At 39.1% G+C, this 20,497-nt stretch overlaps 2 long non-coding RNA genes across 4 annotated transcripts; one reads left to right on the forward strand and one right to left on the reverse strand.

The window, feature by feature from the left end:
- The first annotated feature begins 3,647 nt into the window (after positions 1–3,647).
- On the forward strand, positions 3,648–5,099 carry LOC125480748. Its single transcript, XR_007261018.1, has 3 exons — positions 3,648–4,193; positions 4,295–4,364; positions 4,924–5,099. It is a non-coding gene; the product is annotated as an uncharacterized LOC125480748 (long non-coding RNA).
- Positions 5,100–7,848: 2,749 nt separating this feature from the next.
- LOC108866409 lies at positions 7,849–10,461 on the reverse strand. 3 transcript variants are annotated; one of them, XR_001952288.2, is made up of 5 exons: positions 10,202–10,461; positions 10,029–10,122; positions 9,867–9,944; positions 9,293–9,403; positions 7,849–9,188 (listed from the first exon to the last, which is right to left on the reverse strand). It is a non-coding gene; the product is annotated as an uncharacterized LOC108866409 (long non-coding RNA). The 3 variants fall into 3 exon arrangements; XR_007251206.1 differs by having other exon boundaries at positions 7,849–8,155; positions 9,078–9,188; positions 9,867–10,122; XR_007251205.1 differs by having other exon boundaries at positions 9,867–10,122.
- Positions 10,462–20,497: the final 10,036 nt, after the last annotated feature.

Here is a 20,497-nt window from a genome sequence, read left to right on the forward strand (position 1 = left end):
ACTCATTTGTTTCATTCAATTTTATATTATTTTCTTTTAGTGTTCTAGATTAGTGGTGTGCTCTGAACACGGTCCTTATTTGCATGTTCATTATTCTTTTATATTTATAAACCTTATTTATCCTTTATTTTCAGCATTTGCACTTAATAAATGGCTTTCGTCACCCTCGGGTGTCGGCCAGCACGTGCCTATCCTGGTATTCGGGGAATATCGGGGTCGGGGCGTGTCAGATTGGTATCAGAGCGTAGTTTTGTTCAGAGCATACTTAGGATCTTCTGTTAGTGTAGTAGTGTGTTTGTCATGACATCATTTGGATGTCACGACTTCCGGTTTTGGTGTCATTCGACATAGTTGTGCAAACCTTTCTCTGTTTGAATTGTCATCTTCTGGTTGAAATACAAGAATTCGTGTCGGGATTATGCCTCAGTGCTGATGAAGTGGATTGTTGGATGACTTTCGACATCGGATCGATACTCTACATCGTGCATTCCCTGGGAATTTCGGACATAATTTGGTTTTACCTAGGAGCATTGGGAAACGGAAAAACCCTAAGTGAGTTGACTTTGGAAGATATGAAGCGGTTTTGTACTTTACGACGTGCATTCTCAGGGAATGGCGGGCACAGTAAGTGTTACTTGGAAGCGACGTGTTCTAGAAATCTTAGTTTGAGGAAGTCTGGGCGAGACCAGTTGTAGATACGAAATGGCGATGCCACTCTGCAACATGCGTTCCCTAGGAATTGCGGGCAGAGTCGGCTCTACATCGAAATCTAGGGAAACAGAAAAAAAATCTTGACGGTACGAGTTGGTTGAGATCAACTAGAACCTTGAAACGATGACATCACTCTGCGACATGCGTTCCCTAGGAATGGCGGGCAGAGTCATATTGCAGTGGCAACTACTTGAAATATTCGAAGTGCGTGTTTGAGAAAGCAAGTAAGCGCTTGTGGTGACGACGATTAGTAAGTGGTAGTTGGCGGGAGCAAATCAATGTTCTCAGGCTCATTACCACTGAAGAAACTCGTGGGAATCGGTAGAATGAATCTTCGATGATTGTTCTATCAGTAACCTCTTTGCTTACCTCAACGGCGAAGTCAAGTTCCTTAACCTTTGACCGTTAGCTTTACACCAAATTCTTCGGGAGTTGACTTCATTTAAATTAGATAATTTCTTAAGTGACTCTTCGATAGCAGACACTATTCTCACCAATTTCCAAAAGCAATTGCGATTCTTTTGTGGTTGTAGTTGGATTTGGTTGATGAAGATCCATGCTTGTTTGGATAAACAGACTTTTTGAACTTCACCTGGGTTTGGCACTAGGCGGTAAATCCTAGCATCTTGCCCACGTATTTTTCAGTAGATTGAACTTAGCCTTTTGCTTGTAACCCAACTGACCAGTACTCTTGTCCACTAATTGTTTAGCCTTATAATTTTCAATGTAATGGCTTGAGACTACCATATTCTTCATTGTACGAAGATCGAGCTTTACTTTGAATTTCTCTGGACTCATTGAGCTTTGGTTTGCTCAAGGGCATCACTTGGAGTTAGCCAATCGTGTCATTGCATGCTTACACAGACTGCTTTGTATCTTTCTTCTTCGTCATTCTGTTGGTTCAGAGGTTCTATGTTTAATTTTTGAACTTTGAAACAGCTTACAACGTATTGTGAATTTCGAAATGTCTTTGATCTCGTCAAATCTTATTAACAGTTCTTGACTATTTCTTGAGCTTATACCTATTTCCTTTTTGGCTAAGGAACCAGTCAACCTTACCGTGTTGATTAACCAAATAATCATAAACAGTGATTTCTATTTCTGCATCTTTACCTTCCTTCGTTGGTTTGTTTCTCATCCAGATATCTTGTACTCTAGTTTTAATAGACTTGTTTTGATCCTCAAATTCTTGGGTGTTCTTTTAGCCTTCTTTACATGGTTTCTCGCTCAATTAGTGAAGAATTCACGATCGATCAATTCGGTGGAAGTTTGTGCCCAATTCTTATCATTTCAGACAGAAATGTGGGGAGCATGATCTTTTCACAAGCTTACCCTACTTACCAGAAAGAGTTCCACGTGGGTGTGAGGTTGGAGTCGTCTTGTGGTAGGAGGTTGGTGAAGATTGTGGTGCAGGTGAGCAGCAGATTGCATCATTATCTTCACGTTGAATTGAATGGTCACTACTCATTATCTTGCTACAATTCATAACCATCATATCGTACTTTGGCAGACCTTTTCGATGATGTGATGTGTTCGCCTCAACGTGGCTTTCCACTACCTTGGCACCAGGATCCTTCAGTTCGTGAGCACGTGAGCGTGATGTTTGGGCGATCTTTTATTAAGAGTTGGATGAAGGTTTGAGTACAGACGGTCAGCGGATTGTATCACCATCTTACTATAATTCATAGGCATCACATCGGTTATTTTCCAATGTTATGTGTCGTCTCAACTCATCTTTTCACTGTTCCGCTTCAAGACTCGTTTGTTGTGAGTACGTAGTTATTGAAACACTTCTAGCAGATCTGTTTAGTGCACTCTGGGTTGGCACCATATCGTGGTCGAGGCGAGAATCGAATAATCTTTACACTTTTCTCGAAAAGTGTGTACTCTCATTTATTTTTTTTTGGTTGATTACTTGAGAGTCCTTTCCATCAACTTTGACCTTGTTTTACTAGAAATCTGCAACTAAGCAAAAACTGGAGGGGTGGTTTGAGCACTACAATGATTCCCAAGAGATACCGCTTGTTGGGAAAGGTGACTTCTCGTTTTCTGCTTGCTTGGCTCGAGTTTTTGGGTCTACTAGTAACATGGTATCCACTTCCTTTGAATCCCAAGGTACAGTTTTCAAATGGGTTCTTTGTTGGCAAAACACTGGAGTAGTTGGTCACATTTGGAAGAATTGAGGAGGAAAGTATGCTTGATACTGGATAGAGTTTTATGACGACAGTTTCTGTTTTGTTCGGTTTGAGTACGCCATTTTTGCGACATGGTACGAGAGTTCTACAGGCAATACTAGTTAGCAGAGGAGTATTGGGAACTAGTATTCGAAAGATTAAATTTACGACGCGTGAAATTGGGCACCCTCAGCAAATTATTGCTTGCTTATCGAAACAACAAATGTGTGATCGATATCACGGGCGGCCGACTGTGGTATTGAAAACTTATTCGTTGGGTTCGTTAAGCAAGTGGGCAGAAAGATTCATCTTCAGCAGTTGGTACGGATTTGCTATTGTTAGGACTTGACCTAGAGACGCATCTTTTCTCGGAGTACGTGACGTTCGTATGCTTAGGCGAGACCCACTCTCATTTTTTCAGTTTTGAGTTTAGTTTTGATTTTCAGTGTAAGTATTTTAACTTCATTTTCTTTAATTATTTGTTTTCGACGTTACAAATATTTTGGGGGAAGTATTTCCATTTTCAGTTTTAAGTTAAGTGCGAGTTTTTGACCTATATGTTAGTACATATCTATTTTTACTATTTTGACGCTATAGTATTTTGCGTACTTAATTTTGACCTTATGTCAATATATATTTTCGACTTTATATCTTATTAAAGTATGTTTCTACTTTTACACTGATGGGGAAGAAAGTAAGAGCTTGGAGGCATGATAGAGGATTTGGCAAACCGCTCGCGACGGTGTGACATTTTCTCTTTGATGCACCCACTCTGACTTGAATTCTCTTTATACATATATTTTTCTTCCTATTTTCGAGTATTTCGGTTTAAGTTGTGATTTTAAATTTCGGGACGAAATTCTTTTAAGGGGGGTAGATTGTAACAACCCGTCCCGGAATTTACGTAAGAAAATGGGTATTTTTGTATTTTCACTAAGTTTGGGGGATACCTTCCTTTTTAAAATTGTTTTTGAGCCTTAATTGGTGAGCCCAAGGGGCCCACCCCCTGTTTTTGTCCCCCGGTTCCTCCCCTTTCCCATTTCTTTTCTTTTTTTTCTGAAAAGTCTTCTCCTCTCTTCTCTCTTTCTTCCTCCATGCTCTCTCCTTTCCCCCCCTCTCGGTCCGACAAGAACACACACACACACACACCCAAGCCCACACCTATAGCTCTTTTCGAACCCCATGGTTCTGTTTTGGACGTCAAATCACGAAGAAACCACCTCGGAGACATTTCCCAGTTTTCCGGCAAGCACCGTCCCTTTCGAGGCGATTTCCGGCCAAACCACGGCGAGTTGGCCGGCGTGCAAGGTATCAATCTCTTCGTCTCGCTGAGTACTACAACTTTCCTTTTTGTTTCACCTAATTTCATTGAGTATTGAAGAAGTTATGCTCATTTGAATCTTACCCAGTTTCCGGCGGACACCCGTGGCTTCCAAGCTGTTTTCCGGCCAACTCCGGCCACAATGACGGGAACCAAGGGTATATTTCGATTCCTTACCTTCGGGGCTTCAATTTGGTATATTGAATGACATGTTTTAGCTGAGTTTTGAGCTCCAACAGAGCTTGGGAATTCTCCGGCCGAAATCCGGCCTTCTCCCTCTTTGGACTCCGGCGAACACCCAAGGCCTTTGGGCCTTTCCTGCCAAGCCCAAAACCTGGGCAGCCCAACCCAACACCCTTTGTAATTAGGCCTTTGGGCCGTTTGTTTTAGGGCCTCTGGCCCGTTAACCCTAAACCCATTAGACCCAAACCCTTAGGCCCAACCCGGATCCAACCCAAGTCCAAACCCAATACCCAAACCCAATTCACCTAAAACCCAAACCCATTTACCCTAAACCAAACCCAAAACCCTAAAGCCCAAACCCGTGACCCGTGACCCGTGACCCGTTGACCGTTGACCTCGGGGTTGACTTTTTCGGTTTTCGTGCGGGACCCCCCCTAGGCTAATTTCGACGTCCTGAACCCGTTTCCGATGTCCGTTTTCCCAAATTCAACCGTTTGAGTAGAGTTTGACTAAATGTACCGTTTATGTGCTTAGGGGCGATTATCTGTGGCGTTTCCTTCTTTGCTAGATGGCGTGGCTTTTCAACGGTGAAGTACTGTGAGTGGACCCCTTCTAAAAATGCATGTTTTGATAGTAGAAATGCATACATGAAAAGAATGATTTGATGATTATGTTTTATGAAACGTTTTACGAGATAACATGCTTACTGAGGCTAGTTTGAATTATTACTATTTTTCCTATAACCCATGTTCTTATAGAATATCTGATGGATGACGATATGATATTTAGAACATGTTTAGAACACTTCTTTATAGTATAGATGATGGATGACTTTATACTATGAAGTTGATTTTCAATATATGTATGTTCACTGGTTTTATACCTACCTAGTGGTCCTTTCCGCTACGGGACGTAGGGATAGATCCGGTCCGTCCCGGGCGACGGTTTGGTGTTGGCATAGGGCCTGGAGTGTGTTTTCCTCTGACTGTCTGCTCAGAGACGGGGAGCCGGCAAGGGGCCTGAAGTGTATTTTCCTCTAACTGTGTGCTCAGAGACGGGGAGCCGGCATGGGGCCTGAAGTGTTATATCGGACATTCACTAGTGTTTATTATTTATGCGAATTATGATTTGAGACATTGCACGACATGCTAGGTTTCGGAAAACCTATGTTTATCATTATATATATGTGTTTTCATAAAACCTGGGGGTTAGTATGTTGATAACTGTTTTATTATATATATATCAACTTGGTCCACTCATGTTTGTTTTGCGCCCCCTTCAGGACTTAGAATCGAGGCATACAATCCCGACGTCCAGGCACTTCCGCATCGGCATCTTCGAGTCCTCTCGGCGTAGGACCACTCATTTGTTTCATTCAATTTTATATTATTTTCTTTTAGTGTTCTAGATTAGTGGTGTGCTCTGAACACGGTCCTTATTTGCATGTTCATTATTCTTTTATATTTATAAACCTTATTTATCCTTTATTTTCAGCATTTGCACTTAATAAATGGCTTTCGTCACCCTCGGGTGTCGGCCAGCACGTGCCTATCCTGGTATTCGGGGAATATCGGGGTCGGGGCGTGTCAAATATACAAGTCAACAACTACAATTGCTAAACTAAGTTTTCATCTAGTCTCTGCTCTCCAGTCAACTGCTATCACATCTCTTACTAGCTATTGCCTTGAGAGTCCTAAGGAGGGAAATCCGTCCTTCGTCTTTGTCTTTTCAGTCTGAACAGATCTATTCTATTTCTTTGACAAGAAGACGAGCTTGGATCTGAAATTCTCACACCAGTTGGCACTTTATGTTGCTCGTCCTCAATCCATATAACCACTGTCTTTGTAAATTTAGTCTACAAAACATCCTTGGCCTTAATTTAAGGAGCTTGGCTTTACCTCATTTGGCTTTCCGGAGTCCAATTAACTTGATAGTCAAACAGACCAAGGGGGCCTATGATATTGCATTTTGGCTCTTCCCATGAATGCGCTCCTATCACATCTCTAACTTTATGATCTTACCAGACGCAGTCCTAATCTCATGCGCCTCGTTTGATGTCTAGAATTGGCTTGGGGGGTTGGATAACTGTTACCAGACATAGACGCAAATAGTGTTGAATGAAGAAATGAATATCCACTTGTATAGTTACATGTTCTTTTGAAAGCTAATTGTACGCAAATGTAAAAACAAATTACTAAGAAGGATAATACAAACAAGGAGAATGATTCTGTGACGTATACATAAGCAAATAAGAAGGATATATTTATTTCGACATCTAGTTAATTCACATAATCATTCTCCTTTTTTGGATAAGCAAATAAGCTTTCTGGAACTATGAAACCAAATTGTACATAGATGTAAAAGTCTCTGTTCCGCACAGCCGGAAACTAACCTAACACACCGAGTAGATAAACAGGAACGCTATATAGCTAGTCTCTGCAACTTCTTTCATGCATAATTCGATCCTGAGGTGAATTAAAACGTCTTCCAATCAATCATACACTATCTCTTTTCCCAAAAAGTAAAAAATAAAAAACAAAATAAAATTATGCACTTCCCATCTCTGCATCTTCTTTCTTGATCTGAAAGTCATCCCACAGACCGACCAAAAAAAAAAAAAACAAGAAAGTCATACCACAGACTTACGCTAGGCTAGTTCTCTATCAAAAGAGCACAGCGGTAATGTGTTTATATATCTGTGTGTGTATATCTTCACTGTCCAAAGATTGTTACCCCCAGCTCATTGAAAAAGTTTGATGTACTTGATAGTTTTAGAGGCGAGGACACCCTCCGTACTTTTACCAGCCATCTTCATCATGCCTTTACAAGAAAATCGAAACCTACATAGATTGCAGAAATCACAGAGGAGATGAATTGCACCAGCCCTTCTTGATGCTATCTAGAAATCAGAGCTTTTGGTGATCATTTTCTCACAGAACTATGCGCATTCCTCATGGTGTTTGATTGAACTGGTGCATATAATGGAATGCAAGGAAAAAAATGGCCAATCTACGACATCAGTCCATCAGATTTAAGGAAAGAAAACGGGATTTATGCAAATGCAATTTTCTTAAATTTTTCCGAGCTAGGTGTCCAAAGACATAATGGGTGTAAAGAGAACTTCTCTAGAGTCAACCTATCATTCTGCCTCCCATAGAGATTAGTTGGTCAAGTGCCTCGGTTAACTGTTGTAACCCTAGTATAGGAGTACGTTCACGCATGGTTGGCATAACTCTGCCAAGTAGACATTTAGATATTAGCACAATAACTTGCACGATCCGATGCAAATGTATACCCACTAACCATGCTCTAATACCAAACTGACCCATCCCGACCAAATAACCAACTAGCTAAAGGGTCGTAAAGTGATAGCTGACACCACGTTGACAATGTAACCTCGACGTAAGGTGACAAAACACCATCAACTTAACGACGAAAGCCATAATAAGGAAATTATGATGTGAACAAATTTGAACCAACGAGGCTCTTTTATTAATTAATTCAAACTATCCTGCAAATCCTACACAACCACCCCACTTGGGGACACAACCAGGGAATACACTCCCATTATTACCACATCGAGTTCAGAGCTCACAACAGTATATACAACAGTTAACACAAATTTGAGTGTAGTGCTATGCATAATCCAAGTACGATAATGCAAAACTAGATAAAGTAGAAGTGAGATCACCCTAGTCCTCAGGTGAATAGCCTCACTGCCAAGCCCACTCGTCTCTCCCAAAAGCCTCCTTGCTTTCACTATGTCCTGAGGGGTCAAAAAACAAGGTGTGAGTGGATCATAGTCATTTATCTAGTTAAAATCTTTTCAAATGTACCAATCATCATTTTGTAAATCATATATAATTCAAAACTACATAACAGCATCTACTATAGTATATAGTCAAATAACACCATAATCCAATTCAATCAAATTCATATCAGATCATCAATCAAATGATACCAAGACAAGTCAAAGATCATACCTGAAATCAATCACAAAAACTAGCAGTTCCTAGTACAGTATAGCAAGCAAGTGAAATGGCATCTACCTGAACAGTAGCTAGCCTCTACTAGAAATATCGACGCCTGCAAATAATCCCACAGCTGTAGCTAGCTATACAAAGTGCATGATGACCATACGGTGAAAATAAATCACCAAAGTCATTAATTTAACTACAACATCAACGTTATTCATATCTACTTAGGTCTCCTCAAGACTGACTCAAATCATTCATTTATCAAAAATAGTTTAACCAAAACATAGTTTTTGAAGGATATCCACTCATAGGTAGTCTGAGCGTGTTTCCTTGTTAGGCTCCTTGCGTTTGTCCAATTTAACTGAACTTGTACCTATGAATGTATAACTTAGCTTATATAAGCACCTTTATATCATTTCGTTAATTCAACACCTAAAATTGCTATCTAGAAATTGAATTTGCACGAACGAAGGGCGCCACGTGACTCATAACGTTGAAAAACCTAAGGTTAGGTCTCAGGTCCTGCATGCACCACCACGTGCCACCATGCGTTGTTCACGCACTGCAACGAGCCGCCACACACCGGTTGATCAATGGTGCACGCGCCACCGACACATCATACTCAATGCCGCAGTTTGGACGTCACAATCGCCGTCTTCAAGGCCACGCGCCCGGACGTAAAAAAACTCAAGTGAAGGTGATGGAATATACCTTTTTTGTTGGGAGATTTCGTTAAAGTTAACGGATCCATCGTTGTTGTCGTTAATCCTAACGTCGACGACCTTTGACCACCGTCTGCCACAGTTGAAGACTCACTGAAAACTGTAGGTTTTTCAAAAAAGTTGCAGAGCTCCGTTTAGTTTGATGTCGACGGAGATTTCAATCCAACTTCAACCAAAACCTCACAAGAAGCGCATAGAACTTACCTAAACTCAAATTTGGACGATTTGAGGTCAAATCCACCCCGGATTTGACAGGGCTTGACCGGTGTAGCTCACCCAGATTCTGGATATGGTGGTTCGGTATCTTCCCAGCACCTGATCACACATGCAAAGGCACCATTTTGATCTTTAGGTCATGGTGATTCAGAATATGGTGGTTCAATCAAATTCATATCAAATCATCAATCAAATCATATCAAGACAAGTCAAGGATCATATCTGAAATCAATCACAAACTAGTATTTACTAGTACAGTTTCGCAAGCAAGTGAAATGGTATCTACCTGAACAGTAGCTAGCCTCTACTAGAAATATCGACACTTGTAAATAATCTCAAGGCCGTAGCTAGCTATACGAAGTGCATGATGACGATGTGGTAAAAATAAAGGCTTTTTAGCCAAAATAATCTATGAGATTTGCATAACTCCTCATTTTGGTCCCTAAAATTTGAAATCAATAGAATTTGTCCGTGAAAGTTGCAGAGCTCTGTTTAGTTCGATGTTGATGGAGATTTCAATCCAAATTCAACCAAAACCTCACCAGATGCCCAAAGAACTTACCTAAACTCAATTTTGGATGATTTGGGGTCGAATCCACCTCAGATTTGATCGGGCTTGACCGGTGTAGTTCTCTGGATTCTAGAAATGCAAAACAGAGGGCATGCAGGGTTGATACCTGAGTTTTTCAACTCGACTATCACATGCAGATTGAGGAAAGAGTACCTGGGATTGATTCGAGTTGGTTTCGAGCACCACCAGTCTTGAACTCGACAAAATTAGACTGGTTTCCTTGGTCGAAAACAGGGAATGAAGAACACTGTCGAAACAGAGGTTAAAATCCTCGATTTTCACATTAGAATTCATGCAGGAACTTCACAATAGGAATTAGAACTTACTTTGATTCATGTTAACGAGATTTTGGGCAGAATTCACACTGGAGCTCGACGAGTGAACTCAGAACTCTCGGGTTCCCGAGTTCAGTCTCTTCCCAGCACCTGATCACATATGCAACGGCACCATTGTGATCCTTAGGTCATGGTGATTCAGAATATGGTGGTTTTGAGGTTCGATTTGGTCGAAATTGTGGTGCTTGTGGGTGGTGGTTCTCGGTGAGTTAGAGAGAGAGTGAGGGAGTCAAAAGTTAGAGAAGGAGAGAAATGAGGGAAACAGAGAGAAACAGAGTGGGGTTAGTCCCCCTTAAAAAAATTTCCAATTTGAAATTACCACTTTGCCCGCAGTCAAATTAAATTCATAACTCGACTCTCGTAACTCCAAATTCGATTCCGCTTTCAACCGCACACTCATAAGTACGAAAACTAATGTAATAAAATAGGAAAATGTGAGAAATTGAAGTTTAACTCAAGGCTCCATAATTATTCAAGACACCCAACTAAGGGTAGTTTGGTCATTTCACATTCTTCAGGAATAAAATTTATTATTTCAAAGTATGGATTATATCACTTCTGGCCTTTGACAACCTTACTAGATATGCGAGGTTAAATTTCCCTCAGTGCATCTCTGGCCCTATCACGGTGTAGGGGTTGGCGCCTATCATGCTCTTCCGAGGACTTCGAATCATCAAAGCTCAAATGAAGGGGTTCTATCCAGGACACTCGTGTAGTGTCTAAGGGATCTAGGTCATGTTTAACCTGCATGTCCTTCTAGAGTTATGTTGCTCATGTTACCATAATTGAAGACTCTCTGGATTTTTGTAGTGGTCCCGCTAAAGTTTTCTTGAGCTTTCATCTGTGCCTCGACGTCCACAAAATTTGCATGATTCTCTGCCTGAGAAGTCATATAGGCTATTTGCAATTTATGAACAAAAATGTTGATTATCAGTAGGGTCTCCTAAATCTGATCCATAATGTGAGGGGTTCCAGTGATTAGAGCTTCACCATTCCCCTGGATGGTTGTAACAACATGGGGTTTGGTTGCTCCTTCCAAGAGTGGTGGAGGCGTCGAGAATAAGGATATTCCTAGCAGGTGCGGTGATGGTATCGAAAGTTGAACTCTCCTGTCACCATGTTAATGTTGGCGTTAACATAGCTTTGTTCTGCACTCATGTCTATGGTTGAATGATTTGGTTTGGAGGAATATGAATTCACTCTTAACGAGAGCACCAATTGCAAGAACCAAATTCGTGCACTGTCGTAAAGGGTGGAGATGCACAAATCTGTTAACCTGTAAATAGTAAACAACTGTAAGTAGCCAAAGACTGGGAGGGGAGTGCCGGTCAAAGGCTTTCCGACGGTCAAGTTAGTAAGCAATATTATGAGACTCAAATAGTAGGCAAGAGAATAAGTGTGCGATAACTGCGTTACCAAGGATAAACCTTAGAATGGTGTATTTATACCAGTTGAGGTAGAGATATTGCAGGATAGCAAATCCATATTAAATTGGGAAAATCCCAGAAGATATCTCTGAAGTAGGTATTGTATGTCAATCTTTAGATTATAAGGACTCCAAGAATATAGAAAATCTACTGACTCCTTACTATATTAGGTTTTCGTGTCATACAAACCAAGCATGGTCAATCTCGGCGATATCGTCAAACTTCGCCCACTACTCCGGAATAGGACGATGGCATAATCACTGCTCGTTTATGCAGCTTCGCTGGGAAGCTGTTGAGTCCATGACCGAACTTTTGTCGTATTTGTATTTCAATCTGCCTAACTCCAGCCCTAAAAAATCATGATACCACACATGTTGCTTGTTTGCAAAGTCTAAATCCAAAGGTAAAAAATAGAACAAGGAAACAAACATTGTGCTGCAGTTTTTGAATCCAAATGTTAAAAAATAAGAGTTGCACGAGGTATGAAGCGTGAGAGGCATGTGAGTGATGCTTGGGATTGACTTGATTCAAAATAAAATAATTTGCACACTGCTTAGTTGCAGAGTCTAAATTCAAATGTAAAAAACAAAATCAGATAACAGACACTGCAACGCAGCATCCGAATCTAAATGTAAAAACAGAACCAGGAAATAGGCATTTACGTTGCAGTGTCTGAATCCAATTATAAAAAACAAGAGTCACAAGAGGTGTGAAGCATAGAAGACGTGTGATTGACGTGATTTGAAATAAAAGAATTTGCATGGGGTCACCTATAGTGGCATGAAGTAGTAAATTTTGTTTGATTGAGGTTTTATGATGTACCTCAAAGTTTTATTAACCTATTTATAATTAGAATAAATTTGATTGATATATTTGTTTTATAATGTATCTCAAAGTCTTATTGACCTATTTATAATTAGAACAAATTTGATTGATATATTGTTAATGTCATAACATTTTATTAAGGATAAATTACACTTTACCACCTCATGTTTGAGGTCTATTACAACCTCATACAACATCTTAAAAACATTTCACTTTCATACATCAAGTACTATTTTATTTTAATATTATACATCTATTACATTTTTCATCTATTGAATTTGATCCGTTAAGAGCTGACATGGCTGCCAAATTTGTGCCACATGACAATTTTTTTTTAATAAATTTAAAATATAATAATTTACTCTATTAAAAAAAAAATAAAAAAAAAAAAACCTGAAACCCATTCCCCTTCCCCTTCCTCGCAACCCCCCCAACCCAAAGTCCCAAACCTTAAATCTCATGTCTTCTCCGATCCACTCTTCCCTGTTCACCTCCCCGACCCATTTCGTCTTTCCCACCCGAGCACCCCCTTCTCCCATCCCCCATCATCACCCACCCTTTGCCCACCCAAGCCACCCCTTCTCCCGTCACCAACCCCGTCTATCAACCCCCGGATCTTCTCTACCTTCACCTTCGACAACACAATGCAACCACCACGAAGCCTCGAGCTTCAACAATCCCCGAGTTCAACAACACATTAAAGTCCCACAAAGACCCGAAATCAACAACTTTGTTGTAGCCCTGTGTTTTCCTCCGACAAGTTTAATTTCCATGATAACCCTTCTGAGATCTGGGGAAGGTCGTTGATTGAGATCCAAGCCCAGGCGGCGAGGTTCACGAATTTGAAGATTCCGAGGAGCCACCATTAGATGACGGAGTCGTAGACGAAGTGTCAATCCATGTCGGAGGTGAGGGTTTTGGGAATTTGGGTGCAAGGGTTTGAAGACACAAGTCGACAACATGGAATCGCGGATAGTGTATGGGCACCGACGGCGGGGGAAGAACTGGAGGAGGTGTGCGAGTTTGAGAGTGAGTGAGTCTGGATTGGCTTCATTGCAGTGGCTGAGGAAAGGGAAGGTGGCAATGGTGGGCAGGGGGAAAAAAAAGAATACGAGGACGGGGTGAGAGTAGGAAATGGATGAACAGCACCTTTTTTTTTTTTTTTTTTTTAATCTTTTCTATTTTTCAAGTTTTTAATTATAAAAAATTAATTTTCTATTTATTAATCTTTTTTATTTATTTTTATTCCATGTGGATCATAGTTGGCATCCACATCAACAAAAATGTTGACCTCACATTTTCCATGTCATCACTTAACTATCAAACTGACGGTTCGACTAACGAATGTATGAAAATGCTAAAAATGATAAGTAAATCTATGAGATTGAAATGTTTTAAAGATGTTGTATGAGGTTATAATTACACTCAAGCCTGAGGGTGTAAAATGTAATTTACCCTTTTATTAATTTTATAAAAATTATCCTAGATTTTAACCCACATATAATAATAATAATAATAATAATAATAATATTTTTCGGCAGTATTAACTTACTAATTGATTAGAGCTTTTAGATTTGGACAAAAAAAATGATCTTTGAATCATGCAAACTATTATGAAGAGAAGTCAAATGCCCGGTTAGAAGTGCATTAAGTTATTGACTGATTAGTGTTTATGTATTGTGTAAGAATTACTGATTTAAAGTGAAAATCTGTACGTATAACTTTGTAAATCTATTTTTTGGAACGATGATGACGGATGATGATGAATGGTGGAGTTTGCCGGGTGCCTTTTCTACAACGTCGTTCTCAAAAGCATATTGGGAGTTTCGCAACATGTTAGAACTCTTTTCAACATCAGTCGTTAGACATGATCGGGGCCGCGGCATATAGTCATCTGCAACCAATATATGCCAAAGTCTCTTGTTTGAATGCTTGAAAGTTCCGTGCTTTCAAACGAAGTGTTTGGGTAATTTCTTTCCCACTTCAATTGTTTTTTTTTTTTTTTATGTCTGATCATAACATAAATTTCAATTGTTGGACTTGATCAAAATTAAACACCAATCACATATGAAACAGAGACAACTATATATGAACGACATACTAAAAATGATCATTTTAATGATTGCAATTTGGAATTTGAAAATTGATAATTTGGCCAATTTTCTTAATCTTTTTGAGTTGGGTGTCCAAAGACATATTGGGTGTAACGAGAACTTCTCTAAAGTCGACCTATCATTCTCTTCCATGGATATAATTATCACACTGGAATAGAAATGTTGTAAAGTGCATAACAAGGAGACCATAGGGTTGCTCGCTAGTCAGACGGCTTGATAGCAAGTCAGACGGCTTGATAGCAATTCCATTTTAATGGCTTGACAGTCTATACGGTATCTTCGAAAAAAGTGTTAGGGTAACTTCCTCTCTGTCTCTCCCACTTGCTTAATTGGATCCTTAGGTGCAGTTCAATTGATGTCATTCATCTTACTAACTTGCTAAAAAGAAAAGAGAGATGGAGTTCATTGGGTTCTTTCAAGTTCTCCTCATGGTTGCCGCCATCATGATTCTGTTGTACGTATGCTTCAGATCATTGATGTTTTCTTGTTGGCCTTTTTCTTCTTCTTCGAGCGATGATTATGATGATGATGATGATATCCCAGCCCCTCAAGAAGAGTATGATGAAGGCGACGGATTTATATTGGTGTCCCAAAGGCAAATCTGGGGCAATAACTCAAGGTTCTTAATTCACACCCTCGAGTTGTTTTTTGTCATTAGGTACGACAAGGTTTCAAACAACCAAATCTGCAAAATTAAAAGTGATAGTGTCAAAAGTTGCAGCAGAAACAAATGTAAAAGTATGTTAAACTTATAACAAAAAAAGGAAAACGAAATTAGCTAGAATGCATAAGGAAACCCCCTCAGGTTATAAGAATCCTAATACGCAGTCACCCCTTTTTTCTTTCATAAAGGTGTACTGGGTCAAAGGATAGGTCTCCCACTTTTCTTCATTGCCTACCAAGTCAAGCAGATGGTATTCGATGGTTGAAAATTAAGAAAATGTGTCTAGACCTGCTAAGGTGACCACCTAGACTGCCTAAGCACTTGCCTAACTCGCCCAAACCTGCCTAGGCACCCACCCAGGTTGTGACTCAATTAGGCAGAAAATAGATAACTTTCGTTTTGCATTTTATTTTTTCAATAAATTGTGAGAGACTTGTTGAATACTTAAATGAGCACACATTAGATGCTTGTTCCCCATGTTTTCATTATGTTCCAATACTTCATAATATATGTGTCATTCTATTTTGTAGTTTATGATGAAATCATATATATATTTTAAGTATAAACATACACTTATTTACATGAAATATAATGGATTTAGTTAAATCCACCTAGCTGCTTAGGTGCTAGACTCCAGTTCGCTGCCCGACTAACGCTTAGAGTCTTATAGAACCTTGCGTACAGTAGACTGAGCTTGTACAGATTGTCTTGGTTTTGGCAACCATTGAATTGATCCTCCAAATGTTTTAAGGATATATTCTTCTTTCTCCTGAAATATCTCTCGTATACGACATTCCCCTTCCTTCTATTCCGGCTAAAATTCTCCAAACTTTAGTCTGCTAGTCAAACAGAAATCCTGGCTCCCGAATGTCGCAACATCTTCCCCAAAAAGGAAGGATATGAAATCGTCGGCCACTTTATCCTTTATAGGCCTAAGAATAGTGTAGTGGTTCAGCTGCCCAAACCAAACAATGTGGTCCACGTGAACGAGATGACTAAAACAAGAATCCTCGAATTTGTTTAGCTGCTCCCTTGAAAATTGGCCTCTTATGTTAGAAAGACACCTCATTGTATATGATAGACACGAGATGGTGGCAAGAAACACCTCATCAGGAAGACACACAAGTTCCGTTCGAGGAGAAGATTTCACTTTTGACCTGCAAGATTTGCCTCATTTCAATCCGACAATGACAACCATAAGGTTTTATACACACATCAAATTAATAACATAAACATGCACACAGGAAATGCAAAGTATATGCACATTATATGCTCAATCTACACAAGATGTGTCGTTTTCATATGCATCAAATTCAACCAGTTCATGAAACAATTCAAGTAAGTATGCCTAACATCTACACCATATCATATGCACAGAATATGTACACCATATCATATGCACAGACTACGTACCAAATTCAAGCAAGTGTGCCCAACATCTACACCAATTCATGAACCAAACTACAACTTAATCAATTAATTTTCGGCAATATCATATGCACATGTACATAATATGTACACAATATGCACAAATGAAAATTAAATATAGATTGAACAAACCATGAACAAAATTAACTTCAAAATACATGCAATTACATAACCCTAAAGCCTAATCCATTAATTTCTCCCAAGTTAATTGTAGAAAACAGTCAATCACACCCAAAACCCTAAATTCCCAAATTGGGAAAACTTAAGTTCAAATAATGAAGATTCAATTCAAAGCATACCTCTTTTTTTTTATTTGTTCATTAAAGTTGTATGAATCATTGGGAAATTTAGAGAAGGATTTAAGTTAAAACGACATCGATGGGAAATTTGTAGAAGGATTTAGGTCGCACCGGTGGGGGTTAGGGTTCGTCGAGCTGGAGGTCGCAGTAGTTGGGGGTTATGGTTCATCGAGCTGGGGGTCGCGCCGATTGGGGGTTAAGGTTCGTCAAGCTTGGGGTCAAGAGAAAGGTTTTTAGACAAGGAAGAAGAAAATGCTTATTGGGTTGGATGAAATAACTCATTTATATGGGAAGGCAATTTGGTCATTTCAAGTTTTAGGAAAATCCTATTTCTGTCATATTGTTGTGCATGTCGTGTGCATGATCTGTGCATATCCCAAAAAGTCCTATTTTGGTCCCAAGAACAAGAAAATGGCCAATTTCTGTCAATAGCAACCCCTTGCCTTTCCTCCATGTCCAACCTCACATCTTTTTCATTTTCAAACCCTAATAAAAGTAGCGGCAGACCCTTCTCTTGTGAAAAATTATATTTATGCATATCACAATCATTGGCAAAGCTACAAAGGACAAGGAGGGTGGTCGCTCATCCGCTTATCGAAAATCGCCACTGAAAATGAGAATTATGCCCCTCTGATCTTTCAGACCTGCTGGAATCTGTGTTTGCTTCTGGTTTGCAGCACTACGCTAATGCTGCTACGTTTATGGAAGGCTTGCTATTTCCTTTCAACAATATCCTGCCCGTTGGTTCTAGAATGTTGAAATTTAGAGAACACCCCCCCTTTGAACTTTCACTTAACTTTTGATTTCCCCCTAAACTTTTAAATTGTAAAATTAAGGACTCAAACTAATTTTTTTGGCTGATTTCCCCCTGTTGTTAGTTTTTCATTCATGCCATCCAATTTTTTGTTAAATGGAAGCATGTGCACAACATTTGAGGGTAGTTCGATCGCTTTGTTCTTTAAAATAATTGAAAACCATAGATTTCTAAAATGTCGACTTGTGCAAATATGTATGATTCTATAGGTTGTGTCTGAAGGTCTAGCGAAGTGACGCTTTTGTCCTTAAGGGAAAGTTATGTGGTGTACACGTAATAAGAGTTAACATTAATTTATATGAAATCTATGGAAAACTAACGGTAGGGGGAATCGGCAAAAGAAAAGATTAGTTTAAGTCCTTGATTTTCCAATTAAAAAGTTTATGAGGTAAATCAAAAGCTAAGTGAAAGTTCAGGGAGGAAATCAGCAATTTATCCAAATTTAGAGAGAGAGAGAGAGAGAGAGAGAGAGAGAGAGAGAGAGAGAGAGAGAGAGAGAGAGAGAGAGAGCGCGCGCTGAAACTTAGATAAAGAGAATGAAGTGAAAAGTGATTGAGAAAAAAATAGAAAAAAAGTGATGATGTAGAGAACTCGTGGGTTCAATAAAGGTGTTGGGAAACCTTTTTCAGAGTTAAAAAATGCAAAATGCACCAATATCTTCCAATGGTGCCAACCTTATCCAAATATGCACCGTTCAAAAAGGGTGTCGCAACTCTAGTGTCCTGTAGCCCTTGTAGTGTCACCAAGACAATTATCATTTTCATACATCAATATGCTCATTGCCACATGGGTCTGATTACAGATTTGGAATAAATCTCAAAACTCCAAGGTTCTAAAAAACACTAAACGCTAGTCGAGAGGTGGGCTAGTGCCTAGCGCCTAGGCTGATTTAGGTAAATTTCTTATATATCTTGTAAATAAGTGCATATTGACAATTACAAAAAAATTATACTTGTATGAAATCCATGGATAAAATGCAAAAAAAGTATCCAACAAGTCCAAAATTTAAAAACACATTAAGCATATATGTCATATAACTTAAGACATTTTGAATGATTATATCTAATTTTTAAAAAATAAAGGTAAAATCCCACGTAGTGGGTTGGATGGTTCATAATAAAGAAAAAATTCTGATGTGAATATGGGTAATTCATAGTAATTTATAAAATATTTTTTAGAGATCATATTAATTTATGTTTAATTTAAAAAGAAATAAAGGTGTGAAATATGTGGATGTAGGGATTGACACCCCATCAATTTTTACGAGAAAAATCAATATGTTAGGGACTGACAGCCTATGATTTTTTACAAAAAGCAAGCAACTTGATGCTTGCTGTCAAAACTTGATTGGAGGGAAACTAAGAAAAAAAATTAAATAAGAAAAGTATGCAGAGTGTACGTGGTGTGAAGGGAATGGAGAGAAAGTTATTTCTCATTGTCTTCATCCTTTCGTCTTCGCCAAACCGTGATCCAAAAACCAAGAAGGGCAAGAATGAAGTTGATCTGCATTCTTGAAAACAAAACAAAACTGAAATTTCTGGACCGCCTAGGCCGGCCAAGGGCCACCCAGCCTGTCTCAGCGAGTGCCTAATCCCTATCCCAATTTTGCTCCCGATTTTGAGTTAATCCCCACGGCCGGCCACCACCCAGCGCCTAGGTGGCCGCCTAGGCCGATTTTTAGAACACTGCAAAACTCATGGTTATGAGAAATAAAAATATATATAATTCCAAAAGTTTCAGTTTGTTGTGTGAATTCTTACTTAGGAATTAGTGAGCTTTCAATGGGATTAGTGAAGGTCTTAAGGTGTGAAAGCTACAATTTATTTTATAAGCTTCTTACGTTGGTTTTAGTGTTATCTATTGTAACCACTTGGGTGAAGAGAGTGTTTTCTGCTATGAATATTGTCAAAACACCACTGCGTAACAAAATGAGAAATAACTGGTTGAGTGATAGCTTGGTTGTTTACAATGAGAGAGATGTTTTTGTTTTTATTGATAATGAGCCTATCATGCAACGTTTTCATGACATGAAAACTTGCTGGCAACAATTGTAACTTGTTTATATTGATGCATTATGACCAACATTAAAATTGTCTACTATCTAAAAGGAGGTTGTGCCACTTAGTATTATGGTCTAGTGGTATTCATCTACACTTGTAAATGAGAGGTCTGAAGTTCAATTCTCACCAAAAACGAATTTGAACCACATTATTGCTAGCTCATTGTAAGGCTAGGTTTACCTCCTCCCCCTTACTGTAGATAATATCGTTTGTTTAAAAAAAAAATACAAAAAAGTGGTGTCTACATTTTCTTTGAACCTTTTAAGCGTTTAAATTTCACCCCTCCCTCGACTATTCCTAGCTTTGCCACCGATCACAATGTATCTTCAGTTCTATCAGCAGACCGTTGCCTATTGCAAAACTCTTACTAACAAAAGCTCATTACTTTCCTTTTTTGGTCAGATTTGAAATCAAGCAAATCAAACAACTGCTAAACCTTAGCTTATTGTTGTTGAGGTTATTTACTTAATTGTTCAGTTGAAATTTCTTTTGGATTTTTTTCCCTCCACATTTGATCCATTCATAACTCCACTAGTCAGAGTTGGATGGCCTGAATACTAGAAAGGAATACTAGGTCCTCCCTAGTCAGAGTTGGATGGCCTGAATACTAGAAAGGAATACTAGGTCCTCCACTAGTCACTAGTCAGAGACTTAGA

Source organism: the organism of the source record quoted next, unplaced genomic scaffold, assembly GCF_019419815.1.
Source record: "Pyrus x bretschneideri cultivar Hongxiangsu unplaced genomic scaffold, Pyrus_bretschneideri_v1 Contig10, whole genome shotgun sequence".
Taxonomy (NCBI): Eukaryota; Viridiplantae; Streptophyta; class Magnoliopsida; order Rosales; family Rosaceae; genus Pyrus; species Pyrus x bretschneideri.